Source organism: Balearica regulorum, chromosome 21 (genome assembly GCF_011004875.1).
Source record: "Balearica regulorum gibbericeps isolate bBalReg1 chromosome 21, bBalReg1.pri, whole genome shotgun sequence".
Taxonomy (NCBI): Eukaryota; Metazoa; Chordata; class Aves; order Gruiformes; family Gruidae; genus Balearica; species Balearica regulorum.
In genome coordinates this window covers 293,514-320,096 of record NC_046204.1, presented here as the reverse complement: position 1 = coordinate 320,096, position 26,583 = coordinate 293,514, and the positions used below count along the sequence as shown (strand labels likewise).

General features: G+C 45.8%; 1 protein-coding gene across 8 annotated transcripts in view; it reads left to right on the top strand.

Moving 5' to 3' along the window:
• The window catches only part of CAMTA1 (calmodulin binding transcription activator 1), a 298,061-nt gene that overhangs the window by 208,309 nt on the left and 63,169 nt on the right, over nucleotides 1–26,583 (top strand). The gene's annotated exons all lie outside the window — the stretch shown is intronic.

Sequence of the window (26,583 nt, the reverse complement as noted above, 5' to 3'; positions counted from 1 at the left end):
CTAAACTATGATAATATTCCTTCAAAAGAGGCACATTTGCAAACATTATTAATTACCTGGGGAACAGCTCAGGGTTTAAACTGAATTAAGGGGGGAATGCGTTTTTGTGATTTCAGGTTTGATTGAGAGAGAGAGATTACCGTATTCTTGAACAATGGAGCAGTTCTTTGTTACAGACCTGGCAGCAGAATACAGGGAGTTAGTCTGTGCCGAGTCCCCCGCCCCCCCCAAAACCAATTTACCAGCAAGGATATTATGCCAGGAATTACCCGGGGCCAAAAGAGCTTTTAAAAGTGTTTAGCACAGACTCCTCTAATCAGAAAAACCCAGGAGTGCATAGCTAAAATTTGGCTTTTTTGTTTTCCATGAAGGGTCATTTGGCTTTAGGGTGCATTGGAGCTCTTTTGGGTTTTGTTGTTCTCGAGGTGGTCTGTGGGTACCTTTGTGGGGTCCTGCCAAAATAAAAAAAGCCTTTGGATGGAAGTGGAGGTACCTGACCAATTTCCCCAACTGCTTCTGGCGGGCAGGTGGCAGGGGAAAGGATGGCATGGCCTCGGAGCAGGGGGGTGCAAGGCTGGACGGGCTCGTGGCTTGCGTGGGGCCAGCAAACCCCGATGCGGTGCAGGCAATAAAAACCAAAGGACCCAGTAAATTAGCTGCAGCGCAGGCTGCAGGAGAACTGAGTACAGGACCGGTGTGAGAACAAGACTGCTTAAACCCCGTTAGCCAGGGAAATACCTAGGATCTCTCTTCTCTTTTTTTCCATTTTTTTTTTCCTGCCCTCAGTGTAAAGAAATCATCAGCTTGTCCAAAATGACCCCATCCTAAGCCAAAACTACCAGATAGATCTCACCTTCATCAGATGTCTGCTCGTCTGAGGAGGCACCTGGAGCTGGTTTGACCAGCATCGCTGCACCTGAATGGATTTAGAGCATTCAAGAGATATAATTACTGTAATATAGAGCATAGCTGTGTGAGTCCTTTATAAACCCTCCCTTGGGCCAGTACCCAGGCAGCTCTGGGAGGGAGACTTGGCAAACGTGGGGGCCTTCTCTGGCTGGACCTGTGTGGCCACTGAGTCTCTACATTGACAGTGAGATGACTTTTCCTACAAGCCATAGAAACCTGGCACTTCCTTAATCGCAGTGTGCAAGCTGCACTTGAAGATACTCTCAGAAGGTATTTGCTGCTTGGCTCAGCTGCGAGCTGAGGATTTTGGGGAGTTTCACATGGAAATAGTATCTTCCTTCAGCCCTTGAGTTGCTGCTGTCACCAGAAGGTAAGTTTTCTTTTAATTTTATGATGGTAAAAGCCTCAGTACCTTCAGTGGTGTCTCTGGCTGCACATGAGGAGCCTGCAGTCACATCCCTTGAATTGCTAAGCAGCTGTGGTCCATCCACTCTTGTGGAACAAACTGAAACATTGATTTATCTATTTGTTTTGCAACCAACACTGGGGCTTCATTACGCCATTCCCTAGGGACGTACTCGCATGTGCTCAGATTGGAAATTAACTCCCCTTGCCAAAAGGGGTCTGTGGCTTTGTTTTTAACTTTGAAGAACAGTCCAGAAGTGTAATGCTTGGCTTGCTGTGTGTTTGCTTGTGGCTGTGGGCTGTTTTGGGAAGAAAACATGGAGTCTCCCTTCCCTGGGCTGCTGGGTGCTGGTTTCACATCTAGGTCTGACGCAGGATGTTGTTTGAGCCTCATGTGCCGTCTGTAGGTCTGTGATGTATGCCACTTGTAACTGTACCACAGCTAGTTAGTCAGAGAGATGGTGAGCTGAAAGCAGGATTCAGCGGCAGTACAGACAGAAATTTAAGATGCCTATACAGTACAAGTGACGAGGGGAAGCAGCATACCCCAAAACTGGCACAGAGCAGGTGAGAAGAGGAATGCAGGTGCTGAAGCAGGGCGGGAATCTGTTCAAGAAGTGCCAGACTTTGTGTGCGATCACTGGGAATGTTTTATAGAAATTATCTACCCACGCAAATGTGCGAATTTGCATGTCATGTAGGCAAAACACAGTACTCTTAGTTTTACAAAAGTGCCTAAAAGCTGGGTAGCAGCAGCCTGAGAAGCAGCTGCCTGTGGCCTCCCAGCACCCCTAAGCCTAGCTTCGTGAAGCAGGACTCATTCTTGGGGACAGGCGAGCGTGGTCTGTGGCGGAACAACTCCTCTGCGCCTTTGCTGAGTCTGCTGCTTATCTTGCAGCTTGTTGGAGGAGTAAAGGTTTGAGAGTTGGACTGCGATTAGCTGCAGGTGGGAACCACCAAAGGTTCCCAGGCAGGATCAGCGTTTAACCCCTGGTGAGCTGGGGCGCATTGCCGCTGCAAGAGTCGCTCTTCGGTAGCGCACGTAGGCATGCCCTAACCCAAACAGTAGTGTCTTCTGAACCTTTGTTAAAAGACTGGGGAAAATGGAAACATATGCATACAAAATTAGATGATCTGTTGCCTTGTGTTGAGCATTAAAATATATAATAATGTGATATAATGCTTAATTACATGTGTGAATATTTTGTTACGTGGTTGGATGCATTACCATATGGAGCATGAGTAAAGTTTGAATGTGGGACTTTTGGATTCTCTTGAGCTAAAGAAATACCTGATAGAAAAACTGGGCTGGCACTTTTGATGTGGAGCGGAGCTGTTGGGGGTGTTACAGCACACTGTTCTGTGCGTAGTGTGTGGTTTGTAAGTCAGGAGCTGCAGGGCTCTCGAATGAGACGCCTGTTCCAAGAAGAAGCGGTGGTTGGAACTGGTGTGGCACAGGCTGTCCTGCCCCAGACACCACTAGCATTGCGAGATCTGCTTCTTGCAGGCATTTCTTTACTAATTGGGCTGCCAAATCACACCGTTTCGCATGTGAAGCACACACGTAGCAGACCTGCTCCATCTTCCTGCACGTGGTTTGTGCAACCACGTGCATCCACCCCTGTGCCCGTTCTGCTGGGGCATGCTGAATTTTGCTGACAGGTACGGCACTTGTGGCCAGCTTTATTACCTTTGTGCAAACTGTGTGGGAGATCTCCTGTGTCCGTGATGCACTTTTCTGCCACCCTCTAATGATCCAAACGGTCTCTGCTAGCCCATAGCTATTTGCTTTTGATATAAGCTTTTTGGGTCACTTTCTTCCCAGAATCTGGATGCTTTTCTTGGTGGCTGATTTTTCCATAAGCAAACAGAAAATAGATTATAGCAAATCTATAATCAAGCAGATTTAGCTTGATGAACTGAAGCAAACTGTACAGGTTGTGGCAGCTGCAGTATACCCTTCTCATAGGAACCAAAACCAGTGGCTATCTCACAGCTGCACCAAATGTCATCTTACTGCACAAGGATATTTTTAATTGGCATCTGGACTCAGATCTTGGCTCCAAAAATACTTGGGGCAAACTAATTTAAGGATTTATTTTTTTCCCTTTCCCCCTAGAACCATAATGGCTAAACTCTTCCCTGCATCTGTGGTGTCTCAGCCACCTCTGACAGTGAGACTGTATGGCCCAGAGTCTGCTCTAGGGGATCCTGGGAAAGGACTGGAAGAGAAAAATGCAGAGAGGTTCTGCTTAAGGATGGGTGTGGGACATCTGTGTTCACTCTGTGTGCTGTTGGGGATCAGGTCTGCACCTAAACTTATCCGCTTTGCTCCTAAAATTCCTGGACCTCCCGAGAGCATGCTGTGGAGCCAGGGAGCAGGGGGGATGTGCTGCTCGCAGCTCCCTGACCTCACAGTGCAGAAGAAAACTTCTGTTCCACGTTCCTGAGAGCACGTACCCTGTGCAACCTGAAATCCTGCAATTGCAAGACCTAGGCTGAGCTTTTCCATGCCTTTAGGGTAGCTCTGCTCTTCAGAAGTTCTCCTTCAAGGCAAAAGGGAATGGAAATATATGGAAATGGAAAATAGGAAGAGGAGGAAGCTAGGAAGGTACATCAGGTTTGAGGAGTCTGGTGTAATAAATTAACAGATAAAGAGGCTATCAGTTGGATTGTCTAGAACTTGCCCCATGTCGATGAACACAAAGCACGTTTGATCCTTCAGCCCAAAACATGTTCACGATTATTTTTCAAAGCATTTTCAGGAAGTAGCAGTCAGTAATAATCTTTAAAGTTTGTGCAAGTGCTGCTCATCCTGAGATTTCCTTTTGGAGTAGCTGTGCATTCCAGCTCCCCGGCCGTGCTTCAGCTCCCCATTTCTCACATGCAAAATGCATTATTAAAATGCACTTAAGCAAAACACAGCAAATGGCTTCCCTTCTCAGATGGAGCAGAGCTGGCTGCCTCTGCTTGTACCAATGACGGTTTGCTCCTGAAAGAAGAGAAATGATGAAGTATGAGGTTATTTAAAGCTCAGTCTGCCTTGGTGGAAGGTGCTTAAAATGAAGATGTTGCTGAATAGAAAAAGAGAAGAGTAGAAGGCCCTGGGCCAAGGGTATTTGGCAACGTGGAGGTATTATTTGAAAAACTACTTAGCCAGTGACTAGATGGTGTCTGGCACCTCATACAAAAGTTTCAGGGTCGGGGAGGGCAGGATATGGTAACATAAGACTGAGGGGTTCCCATGCCATGAATTTCTTGACTTGAGGCATCCAGCAACACCTGCAAAGAGTTATAGGTCATGGTTTTGCTGTATTCAATCTAAACATACAGGAAGTTACTACTCAGGATTATTTAAGTAAAATTAGGGCTGTTCTCTGGGTTTGACAGTCTTATCACAAGAGCATGTTTTGGCAAAAACATTGCTGTCTTAAGGGTGCACCCCGCATCCAGCTGGCACTCCTGAGAGGCTTCCTAAAGGTGAAAACAAGGCTTCAGCAATGTCTGTGTATGGCCTTACACCCTGTAGGAACAGTGAACCTGCTTTTCTTTTTTTCCTCACCCCACCCACCCTCAAATAACTATAAAGAAACATCGTTTATTCCGTAATGGAAATTAATAACCCATATTCTATTTGATGTTGTGTCCTGTTAGTACATGACTATTACACGTGCTGCGTATCCCAGGGCAGCTCTTATGAGCTGATAAACGGTGGCATATTTCTGTTTACTTTCCTTTCTCATGGGGATGCTGTGGTGCTGCTGGAGATGCTCTAATCCCGTTGTGCTTCAGTCACAGCATCCGGGATCGCATCTGCCCCAGGGGCACTTCTCCGAGCCATGTGGTGAAGCACGTGCCTCCCTGCACGACAGAGCTGGCACTTGCAATCAGCTCTCTCCCTTCTCCCTCCCTTCCACCCCCCCCCAAAAAAAAAGTGGAGAAGAGGGACAGACAGCTTTTCCTGCCCTTGAAGTCGGTTATCTGACTGAGAAACCAGGGCGAGGAATATACATCGACACCATGCAGACACTTGCTAAATCACCACAATCAAGCTTAAATTCTTCTTATTCTTCACTATAAACCTGTCCTAAAGTAGGTTAGTGGATCAGAGCAGATCTGCTCTATATTATTTATAGGTTGTTTCCTTTTGGTTCTTGCTGTTTGGCTGGATGCTGCTGAAGAGGACTCCATGTTCCAGCAGTCTTTCTCTTCGCTGCAGTGTTAAAACTTTCTATTTTTGTCTGCAGGAATCCCATCTCCCTTCTCTGCTAAAATGAGTACTCTGGCAAGGCTGAGAGTCTTTCATCACATGCCATGCCAAGATCTGAATACGATTAAAAATGCTGTGCTGTTTCATTAGTGGGTGAGCACAGGTATCACAGGCAGCACCCAGCACCAGCACAGAATTTGCCTGCCCTGCTCCTGGGGCCAGCATCCTTCAGGGGACACTTTCAGGGAAAGCTACTTTCCTTTACCAAAAGGATGCTTTGGCCAGGATATTGCTGCACAAGTGCTGTTACCCCTTTGAGCCAGATAACTGTTCAGGAGCATTTGGAGCAAAAGCAACAGTCACCTTTGGCTACGAGGATGTTTGAATTCAGCAGGTTCCAGCAGCCCAACACAGGGCTGCCCTCTCAGCTGTGTGAGGCAGGAGCCCTCATAATTTTCAAGGAGCTAAGGAGCTCTAGTAATTTAAAAGCACTGTCAGGTGAAGAGACTACACAGCAGCCAAATGTGATAGACAGGGTAGGACTGCATAATTTATGAAACTGCATTTCTTTTTGATGAGATTTTGAGTCTAAAAGCTCTGGGAAGGGTGTGCTATTTCTTACTGCATCTCTGAGCTCAAATTATGTCAGATTCTGTAGGCACAGTCTGTGCTTTGGGGGGGGTAACCCAAAACAAAAACCAGTGCAGCCTGAGATCGCTCTGGCTGCATGAGCATTCCTGGTCCAGCTCCATGCAAAGTAAAACAGCTCCTTGCAGATCTCTGCCGAACGCTCCCAAGGATTAGTCTCTCCGTATCCGCAGGGAGCGTGGGCTTTAGCAGTGTGCCAGGGATTATGTGCACATCCCCAGCAGTCAGTGCTGCTCCTGCTCAGCCACAGGACGTCTGCGGGGCTGGTTTGTTCCCAGGTGCTCTCTGCTGTGTCCAGAATTACAAGGTCCAACTGCGTGCTTTTAAACGAATTGGCTTGGATTACCCTTGTGTTCAGTATCTCTCTGTCCCAGGCCCCTTTTTTGTATTGCATGATCTGCCTGGACCCCGGGTCCAGCGCGGGTCTGTAAAAGCTGCCTGAAGCAGCAGCCAGAATCTTTCTTCCAGGCGTTTCATGGCCCTGGCTTGTGACAAGCATTTCACACTGCTGTACAAGTTAATTCCCAGTCACACCGTAACCTCTGAAAGGATAGAAATTCGGGGTCATTGTCTATGTTAAAGGTGCGTGGACAGTCATTGCTTTGAGTAAATATCAACGCATCAGCCCAACAAATTCTGTTTTTCATTGTGAAGATGGGTGCCTGATGTTCAGAGTGTTGGAGGTAGACTGCTTTTGGTACAAGGGTTCCCTTTTTGAGCATATTATTCCAAGTAAATTACTGCAGGCAGTACTGTTTGAGGTCAGAGAGGCTGGTATCACCAGCTGTACTAATGTCTAAGGATTTGGGAGACATTGATATTTTCTGGAGATAAACCCCTAGAAATCAGGGGAAGCGTTATAAAACTGCAGCCCAAGTTCCTGTTCCCTTATCTCTGTATGAGTGTTATCAAGAGTTTAAAATATGTGTGTGATAAAGCACTTCATGGAGCAGTTGCAGTAATGATGTGTCCTGAAAAATATCTTTGCCGCCTTCAGGGATGGGTGAGCCCAGGAGAGCTGTGCCACTGGGATGGGAAATGGCTTCTTTTGGTCAGATCGGTGTTGGAGCACAGGATGCTCTGATACTGGGCTGTCAAGAACCAAGACCTTTTATAATGCGTATTTTTAATGTTGAGCTGGGAAAGAGGGAGAAAATAGGAAAGATGTTTCTTAGTCCTGTAGGTGCTTGGGGTTTGTTGGGTTTTTTAAGATATTGTTAGAGGCAGTCATGGGTTGTCAGTGTTTCTCTTAATGAACAACTGAGGTCAAGAAGCAAAAAAGATGTTTGCATAAAAACAAAAAGCAGAGGGAGACTGAATAAAAGTCTATTGTAATACCATTACATAGCTCAGTGGTGCAGCCTTGTTTGATATGCTGTGGGTGATGCTGGATGGTTGAATGGGGATTTGAGGGGGCCAGCAGAGATCACTCCCTGGAAAGGTCCTGTGTAAACAGAATCGAAAGGAAAAATATTAACAGGCTAAGAAAAGAGAAAAGGTGTCATATAAATACTGTGTAAGATGAGGAATTGTTCCAAAAATTGTGGAGAAGACACTTCTGTCCTTTTTACCTTATAATACTAGATAAGGGAACAATGAATGTTACTGAAGAGCAACAAAAGTCAAGTCTGATTTAAGGAAAGGAAACACTCTGAAACTGCTGTGAGATGTTATTCAGTTCTTGGATGTGGTAAACTCAAAATGGAATTAAGATATGTGTGGATGGTGATAGCATCCAGAGAAATAACAAGCAACCTTGTTGGGGGAACTGCCAGAAGGGATGTCAAACCTTGGACCTTACTGGGATTGGCCAGACTTTTGGGGCCATTCAGGGCTTTCTGTCAGCGTCCCCCTCTGCAATCGACCTCCCTCCCATGCCACAGCACTTTCTCAGCTCCATGGCTGAATTTCCTCCCTGTTTCAGGTCTAGCCTGCTGCTATCCATCACTTCTAGTTTGCTTGAAATTCACCTGTGGGAGCCCACAGCAGATGCGATACGGATGTGGGTATGTGGAGGAGCATCCCTACCAGGACAGTACAGGACCGCCTTGAAATGTGGGTGCCACGCTCCCCAAATGTAGCCTGTTGGTCCTTCCCAGTTAGGCGTAGTGGTTTTCCTTGCGAGGCCAGGGCGTCCACTGGAGAACTGACTGGGCTCCCTGACGTAGTGCTGCAGTGAGCCATGCAGAGGTAGTTCAAGGCAGCAGTGCTAAAGATTGGCCAGCCTTGCTGGAAATCTGCCGGTGGAAAGAAAACGATGCTGAGCTGACACCAGTGCCAGGCTTGAGCAGGCGCCATCACAAGCCCGTACCGGGTGGGACCCCGATGCACCATCTCCCCGGTGTCTCAGTGGTGCGGGTCTGCTCTGTGCTGGGAGGTATCCTGGGACGTTCAAATTCATCCTGTTAATGAATGGCATCCCTAATCATAAAAATGTTTTTCATAGGAGCTCTGGTGATCGCATGAGCTGTATCAGAAGTCATTAATTCTGAAATCTGGACTCTAGGGGACACTTACGGCAGCGAAAAACCTTTCCTGGTTAAGGCTTCCCCTGTTAGGCAGGTGCTGGACTGACAGTCACCCACGTACAATCCTCCTCAAAAAGCAGCTGGAGTGTCCCTCTTCTGCACCATCCCTCAGAAGCAGAAAGGGCAGAAGATTCCCTAAGCTGTGGAAAAGCTCTCATTTTCCCTGAGATAAATATTTCTTTAAAATAATATGGCAAGATGACTGTCACACTCTTTTAAATCAAAATAATATCACCTGATGTGTTACGTGAGCTGCGACTTTTTTTTATTATTATTATTTTCCCTTTTTTTATTTGTGGTCATGCATCTTCTAAGGTCTTTTAATGTAATTTGGGATTATTTGTGAATTCCAAGGTGAGGGTTCAAACTGCCTGGTTGAGGCTGCCTATTACACTGAGCAGCAGTTGGACGATAAGGGCTTTCCAATCTGATGGCTTTTGGCTATCAAGCAGGGAGGTAATACCTCATACTCAATAAAAAGCCTAAATCTAGCCTATGGAACAGAATGGGTTCTTTCTGAAGTGCTTCAGTGTTGAGTCACATCTAAATCAAATTATTGGGCAAGGGGTGGGTTTCTGCCACGGGGCTAGCAGCTTCCCTTCCACACTAACTGTGTGCGACACCTGAGCCGAATACCCTTCAGAGCTGCTTAAGAGCTTCTCTTTTCCATTTTGGTGATATCTTTCTAAATTATACATTAAACTTATCAGGGTGAGTAATGCATCACAGCTTCCCTATGTCAGACTTAATGTTACTTACTCAGCTGTAGCTTCGTGTTTACCTTTCCCTTCCATTTATCTTCAGGCTCTGTGCTAGGATGGAGCAGACCCTGGGTCCTCCTTACCAGCAGCTTCTCTGCTGCAGAGATACTCTGTAGGAAACCGGAGTGTGACTTTGGTCCAAGCACTTCAGGGAGGTGGAATGCTGCCGCGTACCAAGGCACTGCCGTGTCATGAGAGCAAGCCGTACCACGCTGTAATTTCCATGAAAGGTCCCTGGAAGATATTCTGTTTGATGGAACCCCTCCTATGGATCCATGGGATGCAGGTGCTTTGCTGTGGGCTGGTTTTGTGCTTCTGGAGTAAATAAGCCAAATCGTCCAAAGGATTCGAGCCGTTGTCCCACAAGGCAAAGCATGGGAAGAATGGTCACAGTGATTTGTCAGCTCCATAAGTGTTGATTTTGGGTAACAAGGGACTGATAAGATAGCTGTTGTAATTTTAGGTGCTACAGGAAAAACAAGTTACTTGCTGCTTTTCCTTGCCAATATATCTGAGGCCGGATGGCATTTGGTGAAGTGCAGCTTTAAAATTGAAAGCCAAGCAATTTTCTTCCAGTGGCTCTTCAGAACACTGTGCAGCAAGATGCAGCTAACAAGAAATGCATCTCTTTGTTTCAAGTGCTTTGTATTAATGCTGGCTTCTTTTGTGAAATTACCGGGCTTTGTTGCTGAAATTCTGTGCCCATCGGCCCCTTGTAGAAATCGTATCTTGTTTTCAGGCACTGATGACAAATGTGTTTCTAGAGCTGCTACAACTTCTTCTGAAACGTTGATATCGCACAAGAATGGCAAAGGAGGCATTCCTGCTTCTAGGGGTTTTTTCTCTTGCAATTTCCCTATGTTACGTTGCCTTTTACATTTCTTCCACAGGCTGTTAAATAATTCACTCCCAGGGAGCCGGCCGGAGTTCCCTCTCTGCATACTGCCTCTCTTCAGCTCCCTCCCCTGTTTGATCTACCTGTCTCTTTGGCCACAGCAGGCACTTTAATACGCAGATGATCTGCAGGACTGGTGCTGCTTCAAGTAGTCCTTTTATAATGTTCTGCTTCATTTTATTCTGATGTGTATATATAAATAACTAGATGCCTTTAGTAGGTTGCAACTATACTCCTGAATCACACATGCAGCATTTTCCCTCTGCTTTTTTCTTTTTTTTTTCTCCCCAGAAATCAGTAGGCAGATGTGGGAATCAGCACTGCACTTTCAATAAATGCAGTCACTCAAACATCTTTAGCACCTGAGTGGGTTTTTTCTGAACAGCAGTCAGCTTTAGCTATTTGTATCACCCTTTCCCCTTATTATGTTTACATTTCTATAGCAAAACACTGTATGTTTTCAGCAAAATTAATCAGTGTAATTATATGTGATTTCCAATGTCAGGTTCAGCTGAAACACTGATTTAGGGTGGTGATTAGCCCTATCAGAAGCAATGAGGATGGAGAGCTAATCTGTGCCTAAAACTCTTATTTTGAAAGATGCCGTTTATAATCTGTTCATAAATTGAATATTTCCTCAGACACCACCCCCCCCCAACTGATTTGAATAGGAAATGTATTTGTGCTAGATGGTGGTGCACCTTGTTTGGTTTAGATTGCTGCTCTGCTGTTGTTTGCAGAGGCTGTCGTTATTCAGACAGAAAGGGGTTGAGCTAGGTGTAGGCATTTATTAACAGGACCTCTGCACCTTTGTATTTGGCTGAGGTTATACCAAATGAAACATTGAAATTATTTAAATCTGCTTAGTCCTTATCTTCTCTGATCCCTAAAAAAAAATAAGTCCAGTGAATATTGTTTACGAACAGTGCAGCAAGAGTTGGCACATCTTGAAACGCTGTTCCTCCCGTGTGAAATACCTGCGTGTGGCTTGCTGTCTTGGTGCATCCCTCGACATAGAACAGTCCTTGAACCTTGATGAGGTTCATGAGGCAGGTTCAAGGTTTGCTACAAGCACCAAGGAGTCATGGAAGTGTGGATTTATTCTTCATTTCAACCATGCAGCCTTTCAGAATAAGGAGCACTTTAAAGATTGCAAGCTCCAAGAGTGATTAATCTGCTATTCTAGTCCTTTAGAAAGTGCAGTTATATAGAAAGGAAGTTCTCATGTTGTGTAAAAAAAAAAAAAGTTCAGATCAATTAAAACAATTTACTTTGCTAATGATTTCAGACCACTGTAATTTATTGGTAAATAAGTGACTTCAAAAGCACATTTGTTCAGTGAGTGCACAGAGGACATGTTAACAACTTCTTGGATAAACTAAGTCTGAAATTTGGTAACAGGCCCTTACTGCAAACCATTAGGGTCGGCTCGCTGCACAGCTTGAAGGATTCCAACTTTTGGAGAGCAGCTAGAGCTTCTGATGGGTTTTCAGTGTGCAGAGAAATGCAGGTAGCAGGGGAGCAGTCGTGGGACAGACTCTGGAGCAGCCGAGGTGCTTGCAGCCTGCCAGGTTCTGTTCTTCATTTTTTAGTAGAACTGAACAGCATTAAAAAAAAAAAAACAACTAGTAGTCGGTGCCAGTTTTGTCGGGGTCTCGCTTCTCCTGTGGACAAGTCTGCTGCAGCTTCAATTTGCCTGCTTGGTAAAATAGGCTGTCACATGCCAGGGACAGCCAGATCTGTCAAGCTCCACGCAGTTTTCCTTTATTAGTTCTATTGGTTTTATTGCCTTTCTTATGCTCTGAGGGATGATGGTTGTTTAGTGACAAGAACCAGGAAAATCATTCAAGTTGACAATGCTTTTTAGATTTCATTTTTTCCTTGTGTCTCTATCTATAAAAAAGAATGACTTGACGACACAGTGAACTTAGCGGGGAGTTTGCGCTATTACTGAGAACTTGCCTTTAAGTTCTGGGGTCTGCTTTGGTTGCTATCCAGACGTCACCGAACTACGGTGATGTATGGACTTTTACCTCTCATACTAGAAACCTGGGTTGGTACCTTACACCTTTTTGTATGGCAGGGATGTGCTTTGGTTTTTGGCAGACAGTGACAATCTGGCTTCAATTTCCTTAAGTGTGGCAGTTGTTCTGGTCGTTTCCAAATTATGTGTGCAAGTTGAGAGGGAAGGTTTTTGTGACGCTTTCCAGTTTCTTGCAATACTGAGCCATTTGAAACACTTCAGACATAATGCCAAAACATGAGGATACCTGGAGAAAACAAAATTCAAGCTATCTATGATGGAGGATCTCCTCTGGCTGCGCACGCGTTTTCGTCATTAAACATCCTCTGCCTGAAGAGAGGGATGCCACGTTCCTCAGAGAGCTCTCCTAATGCAGAGCCAGAAGGAGACTCTGCAAGGAATCCATGCGTTCACCCGCACTGGTTTTGCTGCTTGTAGTCTCATTATGTATTCCTTTACGGGTTTCTTTAATGCTCCCTGATGTGGCAGGCAGACAGCATGTATCGCATGAAATATCTGCCCTTCAGGCTGGCGGAGCAGAACGTGGTCTCCTTATGCTTTAGCATTGCAGCACCTTCAGTAGCCCTGGGATGGGCAGTGCTGCTCCTCCAGTCTCAGAGTTTAGGAATGACATAATCGGCTTTTGCATATGTAATGAGAACAGAATCCCCCTTGTTTTTCTGCCGTTCTGTGTCTGTCACTGTGCGTGCGTGGCGGAGGCAGAAGGATGGCGATGCCAGCATAACCACTTCAAAGGGACGGTGGTTACCAGCTACACCGGTGTTACAGTCCTAGCAGGCAGAGGTGAGAGCAGCTGCTGCTGTGCAGGGCACTTGCTGCTTCAGGCATGTGTTTTTCTGAGAAAGAGTAGCCAATAACACGGGGAATGCCAGAGACTTGAATTTCTGCTGTAGCCGATATTTCCGCTGGTTCTTGCGCAGGTGATGGAAACATTCCTGGTGGCCATAGAAATGTTCCTGGTGAATGGGAGAAAGTAGCCACAGCTCTGTGTCTCTGCCAGGATTAAAAATCTTTCCTGTTGAGCTGTTCATGAGGATGCATGACTGCAGTCACCCCAAATCATGCTGTTGCTGAGTCAGCACTGAGGTTTTATTCCATGTTAGAGAGTAATGATCTGTGGCTGGATAAGTGAAGGCACTTGTATCAAGCAACAAATAGGAGACGTCTGGCAGGGTCTCTGACTCAAAAAGGCAGTCTTTGCTGGCAAAAGTAAAATGTTCCCAGGCAGAAAACCTATGCAGGATACGTACGAATGCTAAATATTGGCATTTTCTTGCAAAGTGCAGCACTGTATATTTGCTCAAGGTAGATCAGGCTATGAAGATAACTTTGCAAAAACCCTTTGGTTAATTCCTTCCCTTAATGTAAGGGATCTATTTGTGCCTTTAAACTGGAGTTTAGTGGAGTTGAACTGGTACAAGCAGACTAGAATTTATCCCCGTGAAAGGGAACAGGAAATGGAGCAAAAGAGAAAAAGATATTAGGACATCAGTATTCCTCTCCACAATAATCCTATCTGCAATAACGTGTGGCACACTTAACGAGATGCTCAGATCAATTAACTTGCTTTTCATAGAACCCCAGCCTGGTTTGGGTGGGCAGAGACCCCACAGCCCACCCAGTGCCACCCCTGCCATGGGCAGGGACACCCTCCACTAGCCCAGGTTGCCCAAAGCCCCATCCAACCTGGCCTTGAACACTGCCAGGGAGCCAGGGGCAGCCACAGCTTCTCTGGGCACCCTGTGCCAGGGCCTCAGCACCCTCACCGGGAAGGATTTCTGCCTCACATCCCATCTCCATCTCCCCTCCTGCAGCTTCAGGCCATTCCCCTTGGCCTCTCACCACATGTCGTTGTCAACAGTCCCTCTCCAGCTTTCAATACTAATAATAGCATTCTATTCTAATAGTTTTTCATGCTATTGAAAGGGTTATAACTACACATGAGAATCACTGTCTAATGATGAAGTTCAAGATCCAAGATGTGCAAACTGAAGAAGAAAAACTGGTTTATCCTTTTTTTTAAAGGACAGTAAGACGAGGGTCTCCGTTCCTCTTCCATGTGCAGCTGTGGTAGGGGGATGGACACAATAAAACCTCACAAAACCAAAAAAGCAGTAAACTTGGAAAGTCTGGATAGGGGAGTATATTGCTGTTTCTGGGATTTCAAGGGCTGTTTTCATAAGCTGTTCATTCCTCAGTTACCTATTTTTTTAGATGTATTGATGCCTAAGCTGAAAAAAGCCCTTTGATCTGCACTCACTTTTCCTAGCATTTACAAACTTAAAAGTACTGATGTTAAACTTTAATTATCCCCATGTCTGGCACTGGATGTTTCGACTGCTGCTGCTTTTTTGGGATGTCTCAGAAGATACCAGCGTATGTAGCTGGGTCGAGTAGCTGATGGGTAAAATTAATAATGACTTGCCATGTGTAATAGTCTGCATATTACTGAAATTCAGCGGCTTCCCTGCTTTTTCATATTTTGTAAAGTGTACAATGTTGTTGGCATTGTGTGTTCTTTTCTCTTGCTAATATGAGTGTACGCTACGGGCAGCAGTGCTCACTTTATAAAATATCTCCACTTCATTGACACTTTTGGTGGGTAAATTTAAAAAAAAAAATATTGCTGCATATAACAGCAAATGCACTGCTATTTGTTATGTTCTTCAGAAGGCACTGCCAAACTTCATTATTGTTATTAGCACATGCTGTGAAATAAAAAGATCAGGGAAAAGCTCCAAAGGAGCAAAGTGAAAGACGGACGTGGAGTTACCAAAGAAGCTGGTGACTTGTGTGGCGTGTCTCCAAACACTCACGTAATAAATTTGCTCTCACTACTTAAAAATCTAATTGGCTGTAGCGTCAGCATCTGTCATCCACTCAGCCTGAGCCCAAGGGCTAAACAAAGCTCACCTTCTGCTTAAATAACAGAGCTTTTGAGGTTATTGGTGCCCTGTCATCTGCTAGGACATTACCAGGCTGCTCCTGTGTAGTGGATTTGAGACTGATGGATTAGGCTGAAGAGCGATTTGCTTTGCTTTAGCCATGTTCTGGCATCCCTTCCGCTCACTGCAGATAACAATAATATCTCTAGTTAGCAGCCAGCTTGGTGGTTCTGCCTGGGAGTTTGAGGCAGGACAGGGCTTGCTGTCTGGTTTGTCGTTCTGGTCTCTCGGTGTATGGATGAGACACCCGATTTTGGGCAAAAGGGAGCCAGGAAGGAGTGTGTCGTCCTCCTTCAAATTCAGACTGGTGTCGGTGCCAACCAGAGCTGCTGGTCCACCCTGGGAGTGGTTCTGTGTTTGCTCTCATACATGAAATAGAGAAACAAAATCTGATTGTCTGGCAGTACAAGATGATCTCCCTAAAGGAAAGCTGAATACCTACACGGCTAGAAGGGACTGGGGGTCTTTGAGAGGTCTGATAAGGAGAGAACTCTGCTCTCATCAGCAGGTCAGAGAAGCCCCTCTGAGCCACGCAGCAGCACTGGTGGGGTTCACATTTCCTTTCAAGATTTCAAGGCATCCACCTGGGAGTCTAGAAATAAATATACAGGAGGCCCGGAGAGCTGGGTTCAGTTTAACAGAGCCTACAGCAGGAGCTCTTAGATGCTAATCTCTGTTTGTTAATCTCCTCTGTCTGGGGAAATTGGAGGCTTCTGAGTGATAGTGAAGAAGAAAGAAGGGTGTCTAATAATCTTTTTCTTGCAATTCAGAAGAAAATCAAGTCTGATACTTTCTTTGCCTTAGGATTTGATGTTTCCATTCTAAAGTGCTGCATCAGTTCCCAGCTGGCTGCTCTGAGTCCTTTTTAGGACACCATGCCTAACGAGTAAAAGCCAGCAACCGTAGTGAGAATGGAGGAGTGCTGCGTGTCCTTGGCATTGCAGTTTGGCACATCCCTGATACCTGCCCGTCTCCGCCTCTGGGGACAGCCCCAGTGTTGCTGGCCTCACTATGCGTCTTTAATTTGGACTCTGGCATCTCTATGAGCCCTCACAACCAACACAAGGTAAAGCTGGACTCCAAAATATGTACCACAGGACGAGAACTTTGGATTCCCTGGCACTGGGAGTTACTCTTGTCTGGAAAGGTTATCCAGGCACAGCAAAGCCCTCAATGAATAACCTATATGCTATCTAGCAGTGTCATAAGGGTTAGACCATAGGAACAAAAACGTTGCAAGACTATCAAAGCCAACGTTATGAAAGTGTTTTGAACGTTATTGATGTTCTTCCTCCGGGAATTGTATTACCAGTCACTGATATCAAAAGTAACAAATTTAAAGAACCTATAAATGACAAAGCCCTCGGAGCAAAGAGTAAAAATAAAAAGGACTTCTTGACTTACCACGTACCATATAGGCTGCGTGGAAGGTTAAATAGCATTTATCCCCTATTCCTCCAGGCAGGCATCAAGGTCGTGCTTGTATCCTTTTCAGGCCCCATGTCTCCACTCTTGCCACGCTTGTGCAGATCTGTGGGAAGGGGCGAGGGCTGGTGTGCACCATGACCTGGTCAGGGGGAAGAGTGACACGAGCCGTGAGGAGGACCACGTCCCCATCAGACATGTCAAAGCTATTCACCTGGTCCAGACACTGTCAGAAATAACAGGTAGTTGCATAATAGCAGAGCACAGCTGTATGGGGAGTCAGTCATGCCTAACGAGATAGGACGGAGAGTCCCGTGTCCTCCCGGCTGCGCGTGGCTGCTGATTGTGGGAAGCCGCAGCAGAACCGGGCAGAGCTGACTGCTTGGCTCAGCTCCGGCCCCCGGGATGCTGCAGGAGCTGCTGTCAGCTTCCAAGGCTGCAGAAAGCCCCTTTTCTGGTCGGCGTGTGTGTGTGCGTTCTGGAGGCTGCAAGTCCACGGCGTCCTCTGAAACACGGAGCTGTTGGTCTCCATTTCACACATGTGCAAATCCTTAGATGCATCCGTAGTCCTACATCCTTCATTCCTGCGTGCTGATGCTCACGTGCGCTGCCATGGGGACTATACATGAGTTTTGAGGGGCAATCAGCTTCCAAATGATTTCAACACATTTGCATGCATATAAAAATAGCTTAGAGCTTGATGAAGCAGTGCCAAGGGACAGCACGTCTCTGGAGCTTGTCGCAAGCTCTGGGTATGTTCTCCTGGGGTTTTCTTGTTTGGTATTTGGAAATGTCAGCTTCCTATTGCTTGGTCCACCTACAACGATAGTAATTAAAAAACTAAAAAGTGGGGTATCTTCAGGTACGCACTGAACTGTTCTTAATTCACAGAAATGCATTAATATTAAAAGTTAATGGTGTTATTGAGGCAAACTAGGCCATCAGCACATAAGAGAAAAAACTCGTACCATCTGCATTCCAACCAGAATTTGAAGTGGTGCATTCTGTTGATATAAACTTTGAAAGCACTTGGTAAATGTCAGCAGAGCTTTGAAATTAAAATTGCTTCTTATTTCAGACCAGCTATTGTTGTATCTCTGACTTGGGTGAGCTGGGAAAGGATAGAAGCCACTTGGGGCACACTTTATAACGCTGGCATTTCTGGAAGGTGATGAGGATGGAAGCGTTTTGAGCTTAGCTCTGAGCCCGTTTGAAATGCAATGACAGAATTCCCATGTAAAGATTGTGATAAAAACAGGAAGAGGGAGAGGAGATTCTGTACTTCAGAACGAAGAAAGTAAAAAGTCCTCACAAATGTCAGCTGAGGGATCTCTGGCTCGCTTGTTGGAGAAAATAGTCTGAATGCAGTAGCAAATCTTTTATAAAGTAACAGTCTGCAAAGATGCTGGCACTCTTACATCGTATTCAATACCTTGATATTTATGTTTGCATGCGCTAATTTGGCATGCCTTAGCTCATGTTCGCGCGGATGGCATAACATGGTTTTGCACTATTAATGCAACCGCAGGGCACAACCCTGCTCTACATCTGCAGCTTTGGTGTCTGTGAGGTTCCTCGCTGCCGCTTTGCGCGCTAGCAAGCGTTTGCTTTGTCTTACTCTAGAAAGAGCTGTGATTTGCTATTAAATCAAGTAATCCTGGTATCTAACTTTGACTGTATTGGTTAGCAAATTCTTTAAGATGTTCTGAAAATGAAAAGGATAATTCAAGTGTAGGACGCCTTGAAATATAAGATGGCTTTGATTGTCTCTTCTGTGCCACTTTACATGCAGAAGAAATGACACTAGTCTGAAAATGGTTGCACTATGCAGGTTTAATAAAGGAAATATAAAGGTGTCATTTAAGTGTCAGTCTTCAAAGGTGGGGAGTTGCAGCATATGTGTAGTACAGCAAAAAATTTCTGTGTCTGTAATAAGTCTTATTTGTCAGGAGGAGTACCTCGTAGGAATTCAAACCCAAAGAAACCTTTGTTTTGCCCTCAGAGTTATTGTTTGAACAACCTCAAGGCTTTTGCAGAATGAGTTGTAAAACCTTGGACAACTGGAGAGAGCAAGTGACAGAAAGGAGGAGGAGATGCTTCGATGATTTCCGTGGCAAATTTGTCTCCCTTAAAAGGCAATCGATACCAGATGCAGCAGCTCGGTTAAATGCATCCATTGCTGCTGCTATGTGAGTTTTCATGAGCAGGGAGTGTATTAAGAAAGAATGTCTCTTAAGCTGAAGTAGGGCAAGTTGCTGTCCCTAAGTTTTCTCTGCATGCTTTTATCACGGTTATGTTTTTGTACATGAGCAGTGGCATAGCTTTAGAAGATCATTAAACTGACTCAAACAGCTGCCCAGGTACCTCCTGTGAGCGACTGTTCAACAGCTACTGACTGGTCTTTCAAGAATCCAGCTGTACTGTTGTAAAGGATTGAGTGGAAAACACTAAAAAAACATAATTTTGAAAGAGGCAAGAGCAGTTTGGCTTCTCCAGCTCCTCTGCCTCGCTTTGTGGTTTGAAGTCTGAAGCCCACTGCCGTTCTCTGGGAAGCCCTCTGCAGACTTGTCTGAGGGTTGGAGCCGAGCTGCGGGGGCAGATGCTGCAGCAGAGAGGGATGTGCTGCTGTTCGGTGCCCCCCACGCAGGGTATTGCCAACGCTGTGAGCATCAGGTGACGAAGAGTCGGGTCTCCTCGGCCCTTCCCAGCGAAGGCGCTCATGGTCTCTGGTGGGTTAGTTGCTCTGGAGCAATAGGCAGGACAGGAGATTTCCCTGCCACGTTTCTGTCCCTGGGCACCAGGACACAGGACTTCTGCGTCAGCACCACCGTCTCTGCTGGGTGTTTCTAGATAAACAGAAGCAGTCCCAGCCCGTGGCAGAATTATCTTGTCCCTGTCAGCTGCCTGCGTAAGTTAAAGCTTCCAGCTGGGAGCAGTGACACAGATGAAAAGAAATTTCCATTGTCCAGAAGAATAATACCTGCATGAGAAAGAAGCTGCTTTTGTTTTATTTTGCTGCAGGCTTCTAGTTGTGCGGTATCATCCTTCTGCTATACCTTTTACTAGCACAAGAGGCATTGCTATGAAAGATAATAAGCAACTTGGAAATCAATTTCTTTTTGGAACTTTGGAGGCCAGGAATTACAGTGCTGTGTTTTTCTGTACCTTTCAAAGTGTATATTAAATCAATGTGATCCCCAGGAGTGTTCAGAGGCAGCTCTTTGTATATAAAATACCTTCAAGTATATCCCATTTGATGATGTATTAGTATTTGGTATTTGTTCTATATTAAGACTCTTACTTTGTTGCTTGCACTATTTGAATACTGCCTGATGATGACCGGGCTGATCCGTGTGCTGTTTGTAACCCCATGGGATTACTGCCAGGCACGTGTATGAAGAAAAGCTTATTCCAGGACCTCCAGAGTTTTTCCTGGACAGGACTCTGCTTGTTTCTGGGGGTTGTCCTGGGGCAATTCAAATCAAACCACCCGTATTGCTAAATCCTGAACGCCACCCTGGACCTTTCTTTTAAGGGGGAGAAAAAGACTTCAGGACCCGTATTCCCTTTTCCCAAGATTGTCCGGTGGGATCTGCTGTGTTTGGCTCTGCTGGAGACCCGCCATGGGCAATGCTTCTGCAAGGCTCGAGGAGGAGGTGCCTGGGACAGTGCTCTTGCTCCTGTTTGTATTTGGGTGTCTCTGCTAGCATATGGAGGGTAAATCAGCATTTTGGCCAAGGATGCTCTTTGCAGGCTGGCTGTTAGGGACCTGAGAGCAATGCTCCTGAGGAGCAGTGAGGATTGCCCATGTCACTGGTGTCGTAGGGACGGGACAGGCACAGTTTGTCATTGGGAGAAACATATGGCTCATCAAGGGGTGCCAGGAGCAGCCAGAGGAAGAAGAAAGATAAAGAAGGATTAAAAAAAGCAAAGAACAAAAGGAAAACCTATATTTTTCTAATCCCAACCCTGCCCTGTGGTGGCTCTGTAGCCTCAAGTCATTCTTTTGAGACATGAAATGTAGAATAGAGTACAATTATTTTCCTGATTACACTTTATCTTCCCTTACCAAGGTACTGAAGAGGAACTGGGGAGCACATTATAAAGCATATAATGCACATATATATACAGCCCTATTAAATCTTGATTCCCTTTAAAACAATTGCAGGAAATCTCTCCCCTATAATTATGCAGGGGTCAAAATAATATTTTAGCTTTGCAAGCCCTTTACAATTCATCGTTCCCTTGTTTGTAGTACGTGTAGCTGTATTGGCCTCTCACTAGTCTCTCATCTCAAAAATCAGTTCATTTAAACATAAAAAAAAAAAATCTCAAAAGGCTTTGGGCTGAAAAAACTGGGAAGGTGACTGTTCTGGAGTTGTGGCCTGAGCAACATTTGGAGACATAAGGTGTAAAGCCTGTAACAGCAGACATGGCCAGGACGTGGTGATGCTGGAGGTGGAGGGGTTAGCTGCTGCCCCGGAGGGGACCCACCGCTCCTGTGCCCAGGCAAGGAGGATGACATTTAGCACCCGCTCCTGAGCCAGTGCGTGTTGGGATGCTGATTTAGCCAGACTTAAAACCATATATGCACTGATGTCTCTCTGCCCGGCCGACCCCAGGGATCCTCTCCTCCTGAGGACACTTTTGAAGGAACATAAGTTCTACCAGTTCTTTCATGCAGCTGGAGGCAGAGGATATAAGGTTAACTCAGAGCTGTATGGGCCAAAATGGATTTCCCAGCAAAAAGGGTCCTGCTCTGCAGTACGAGCTCTGCTTTCACATCTGGCTCTGGGGTCTCCCTCTCTTCCAGGTGCTCTGGTGCTTCAGCTCTCGGCTGCCAGAGCTGTGCTGTGTGTCTGTTAATTGTCTTGTTCTACCTAATTAAACATGCCCAGCTTAAGGTAGCTTAAGGCAATGGGTTGTGCGTTTAAAGTCAACGTTAGATTTTTTTTTTGGTTTTTACTGTTAGTGTGAAAGATTAATATATTCTAATGTATCAGCTGCCAGGTTGCCTTCTGTAGCATGACCTCAATTAGAAATTAGTTCAAGGATAAAGAAATTGCTGGGTTTGAAACCCAGCAAATCTTGTCCAAAGCTAGCATTTAGTCTCTGGAAAGGAAAAAAAATCCCACCACTTCTGTGTCTGTGTTGTGTATTTGTGCCTTGTACTTCAGCTATTCCAGGCTCCAACCTCAAACCATTAAAAAAAACAGGGGAAACCCTCCAGATACTCTTCTGCTATTTATAGCAGTTTCTATCTTCCACACCTCCATATGTCTGAAAATAGTTTCATTCCTTGGTTGGTTTTTAGATAATACATCAATGATACACGGACAATTCCAGTACCTGTCTCCCAGTTACCTGTGGATGCTGAAGCACCATGTAATGGCATCCTCTCAAAGCTGCGGAAACCTTTTTGCATTATTTCTTTTTCTGGATGATAATCTGTTAGGTATTAATCCATTCACCCTACAGAGATGGATGTGAATTATGTTCCCAGAAAGCTGAGATTCCTTTTCAACCTTTTGGATGGTTTGAGGAATACAAAATAAACCTCATTAATGAGTAGCTGTCAGAAAAGAAAAAACCTTTTTCATAATTTTGGAGGTGAAAGGGGGGGGGGGAGGCACAGGAGCTGCCTCTGCATCCCCCTGCCACGCTTCTCTGCTCCTTCTGCCCTTTTGCTTCGTGGTTTATCCATTAGGGCTGGAAAAGGCTGGTTTCACCTTCCACGTCTTCAATAATGCATAGTACTTTGAGTTTGACATAGCAGAAATAACATGAGTACCTGGCGAAAGCCAGGACGACTGGACACACAGTGGAGCAGAGCTAATGGCTATTGCTCCTGAGGCCCAGGGCTGTATTTGGGGATAATTTCCTTACAGGGTGGCCAGGATTAAATTCACCGATGCTCATCATCCCTGAGGATGACTTATTTCCTTTCATCTTTCTAGCAGGGAGTACGAATGCAAAACTTTCAGCTCGGAGGTCTTTGTCCAAATAAAATATCTTCAGCTGTGGTCATCGGTGATTTGGAAGCCCCTGCCAGTGAGATTTAGCCTTGAGCTGATTGCCTTTGCTGAGCAGCTGAAGAGCAGCTGAAAGCTGGCCAGAAATGGCTTTTGATTTTTGCTTTTAAAAAAAAGAACAGAACCAAAAAAAAGCATGCTTTGGGATGTGGACAGCAAGAAGCGGGGAGGGTTTTGTGATTATCTTTCTCTGCCTCAGAAGGGAGACTTCCCCTTGTGTGGAGGACTGACTTTGGGTAGTAAAAAGCAAGCAAAAGCAGTTGCTGAAATGAAAGAAAGGTTTCCCTTGCGGCCCTGCCGACTTGGAGCGCTGGTGATACCTGTCATTCCTTCGTCTGAGCATTAATCAGCCCTTCACAGGCTGGCCGTGCTTTGCTTTGCTTTTCTGCCCTGCCTGCCTGCCAGAATTGGGGAGCTGTTTCAGCTTTGTGTTTCCGCTAATGTGAAAAATATAAACACGGAGTGGGCTGGTGGAATAAACAATAGCTGATTTACTTGGTTAATTTAAATAGCGTGTAGTGGGTAGCACAGGGAGGCTGCATCGCTGCTCCAGCAATCATGCTGCGAGGGAGGTCTGCAGCACCATTACAGGCTATTATTATTTTCTGGATAATGTATACATTTTCACTATTGCGTTGTTTTTCTCCTTCATTTTTCATGGGAACTGCACTAGATTAATGGTTAAGCCATGGAAGAAACATAACGCCGTGCCAGTCTGATTTATTGACCACTTAGTGCTGATGAAGCTGCAAACAAGAGTCAGACAGATGTTGCAGCTGCATTTTTCTTTATCAAAACTAACAGCTTTTTGTGGGTTGGTTTTTTGTTGTTGGGTGTTTTGTTTGGGTTTTTGGGGGGGGGTTTTTTGGTTTTTTTAACCACTTCTTGTGCTGCCCCCTGCTTACCAGGGATACTGGAACAAATTCCTCCATGGCCTGAAGGAGACTCTGCTGAGGAGGCTGGATGAGATGCCTCTGGTGCAGCGTGTCAAGGAGACTTGCCCAGGTCAAGGGCAGACGGCAGCAACTTTGACTTGGATGCACGGGAAGCATAGCAGCTCTGTAGAGTCTCTGGGCATTGAAATTATGGGCACCTTTCAGACGGGCACGTTTCCAGAGTCGTCTGCAGCCCAGTCCGGGGCTCCCCGTAGGACCTCCCTGCTGTCCAAGGGAAGGGCTGCTGCTGTGGCATGTCCGGTGTCCTGGCATGTTTCCTGCATGGAAGTTACATTTCTCATTTTTCTTGTAGTCTTTCACATCTCTCGTGTTCTACTGGTATGTCTCCATAAAAAAATAGTGATTCTTTGCTGATTTAGAGTTTTCTGAAACATATTCTCTTACTATGCATCAGAAAATTTCAGTTTATGAGGTAGATTGGCATTCATGAGACTTACCAATCTGAGGTCAACTTTTAGATGTAGACATAAGGAACAAACCTGTTGGTTTTGTGTTTAGTTTATCTATAAAAAGTATAAAATCCAGTGCCAATCCACTCGCTTATGCTGCAATGAAGCCAGGAAGCCCGGTCGACCTGACTTGGCCGATGACAAACAGTGACTATCAGGCAGTGAAAAATACAGTTTATCCAAAACGAAGGAAGAAGCATCTGCAGAAGTGCCAAGTCGCCCAACGCCGCTGCAGCAGTGTGTCCTTGCTCTCTTCTTTGAAACCTCTCTGAGAGCAAGAGGTGTCTCTGCATGAAATCTCTGAAGCATGTTACTTTTTATTACTTCATCATCTAAATCACTAATTACGTTAACTGATGGAGACTATTTGGGTGTATAGGTAATCATTTTTATTATCTGAATCTTCTCCAAATTACGTATGAGAACCATAATGTTTCAGACCTCCCCAGTCCTGAGTAGCACCATCCGCTCCCGTTGGAAACGGCTCGGCTACCCTGTTAATTCCCCAGGAGCCCCCGCTGTCCCCTCCATCACCTTTAAAGGGTAAAACAGGAAGGCTGAAAGGAAAATATGGCTCCTTTTTGCATGGTGACCTGAGGGTTTGCACTGCGGTGTGGAAAGAGGATATGGTGTTTTAATGTGTCCTGCTCTGGCTGCCTCTCATCTGAGGCAGAAGATGCGAAGGTTTTGAACACGTGAAAATTGAACATAAAAGGTCCAATCGTTTGTCTCCAGGAGAATCTCAGGAATAAAAGAGCCAGCGGTTTTCTTTGCTTCGGCACTTTTCAAAACTGCTTCAGAATAAGTTGTTGGCAGTTCCTTACTAGATTTCCTTGCCTCTTCACTGTGCAATGGAACTCTTTTTAACACAGGCTGCAAGAATTTCATACAATCTAGCGAAATCTTCACTAAAAATCCCCTACTTGCAGTTTTCATCAACGGGAAGGGGGGGGAAATGCAAGTTCCTGCTTGCACATGTTCCTAACTTGAGAGCTGCTCCTCCAGGCAGAGGGACACATCTGGTTACTGGAGCCCTGCTGAGTACCAGCCCGCAAGGGGATGCAGATGGAGGAAGGGCACGCTCTGCGGGGCGGCTGTGCTTGTCACGCTGCTGTACACGGTCACCACGTGAAGGGCTGGCCTTTCAGCTGCCAGCACCATCTTGGCAAGCCTTGAGGATCTGCGAGACGTGACCAGCTACCCTCTCATCTCGGGGACATGCCGGATGCTCCCCATGTGCAGGGTGCATAAGAGGGTGCATGGTCACCCCCGCACCCGGCAGCGGTGAGCACTGTCCTGCTCCTGCCCCGGGCTGGCTCCAGGTGCAGCTGCCTGGCACACCATGCCTGGCCTCAGTGCTGTGTTTTGCCTGTCAGAAGTTACCTTCGGCCGGTCTTTCCTCGGTGCGGGCATCCACGTGCTGCTCCAGCCCTCCACGGGTTTCATAAGCAAGTGCTCCCATTAGCACAACCTTTGCAAACGAATGATGGCTTGTGCTCACTCTCCCACTTGGAACAGGGCTCTAACAGCATTAATGAAACATTAGAGTTTTAATTACACCATTATCCTATTTATTTTTATAAATAATTCCAAAGCAGTCATTAAAGTTTGTGAACTTAGGAGTAAATGACTTAAGGGAAAGAAATCAGCTTCTCAATCTTGTTATTATCTATTGTACAATCTCCCTGGGATGCTGTTGGGAAACTAGCGGAATTGTTTCTGTTGCTGTTGTTAAGATGATTCATTTACTCGCAGGGTGGTAACACGCTGCTCAGCTCCCTGTTTGAAGCGCCTGTGTCAGTGGGACGGCGCTGCAGTGCGTCAAAGCAGCATTGCATCCCCTCCCAGCCCCTGCGAGAAGGTGCACGAGGAGAGAGGGGAGCATCGAACAGCCCTCGGGAGCGAGCGCCCTGCAGTTGTTCTGCAGCAGACACAGCCTCTTCCCGTCCCGACCTTCTGTAGCTTGCTGCTTTTGTTGTAAAGCTGCAAGATCTTCAAAAGACAAGAAAATTCAAGCTTGTCTGAAAAGAGCCTGCCCTTGGGGCACTCTGTAATACTGTTTGTGAGCCTCCTTTGCTCTTCCCTCTCTCTGCTGCCATGCAGAAAACATGGCTGTTCCCCACGTGCTCAGGTGAATTTCTGTATATTTGAATAGCCTGATGTGGACCACAACTGATTAAAACATTGGATCAAACAGACCGCAGGTCCCTTAAACCAAAGTAAATGGCCTGGTGTGTGTCGCAACTGGTGTTCGTGGGACTCTTACAAGTATTCGGTGTTGTACAGGCTGGCAGAAAGAATCACCCTGACCACACAAGGGGAGCAGGAGAGTTGGAAGCAAAGGGCACTCGGGGCAGGGGGGAAGCTCTCTCCAAA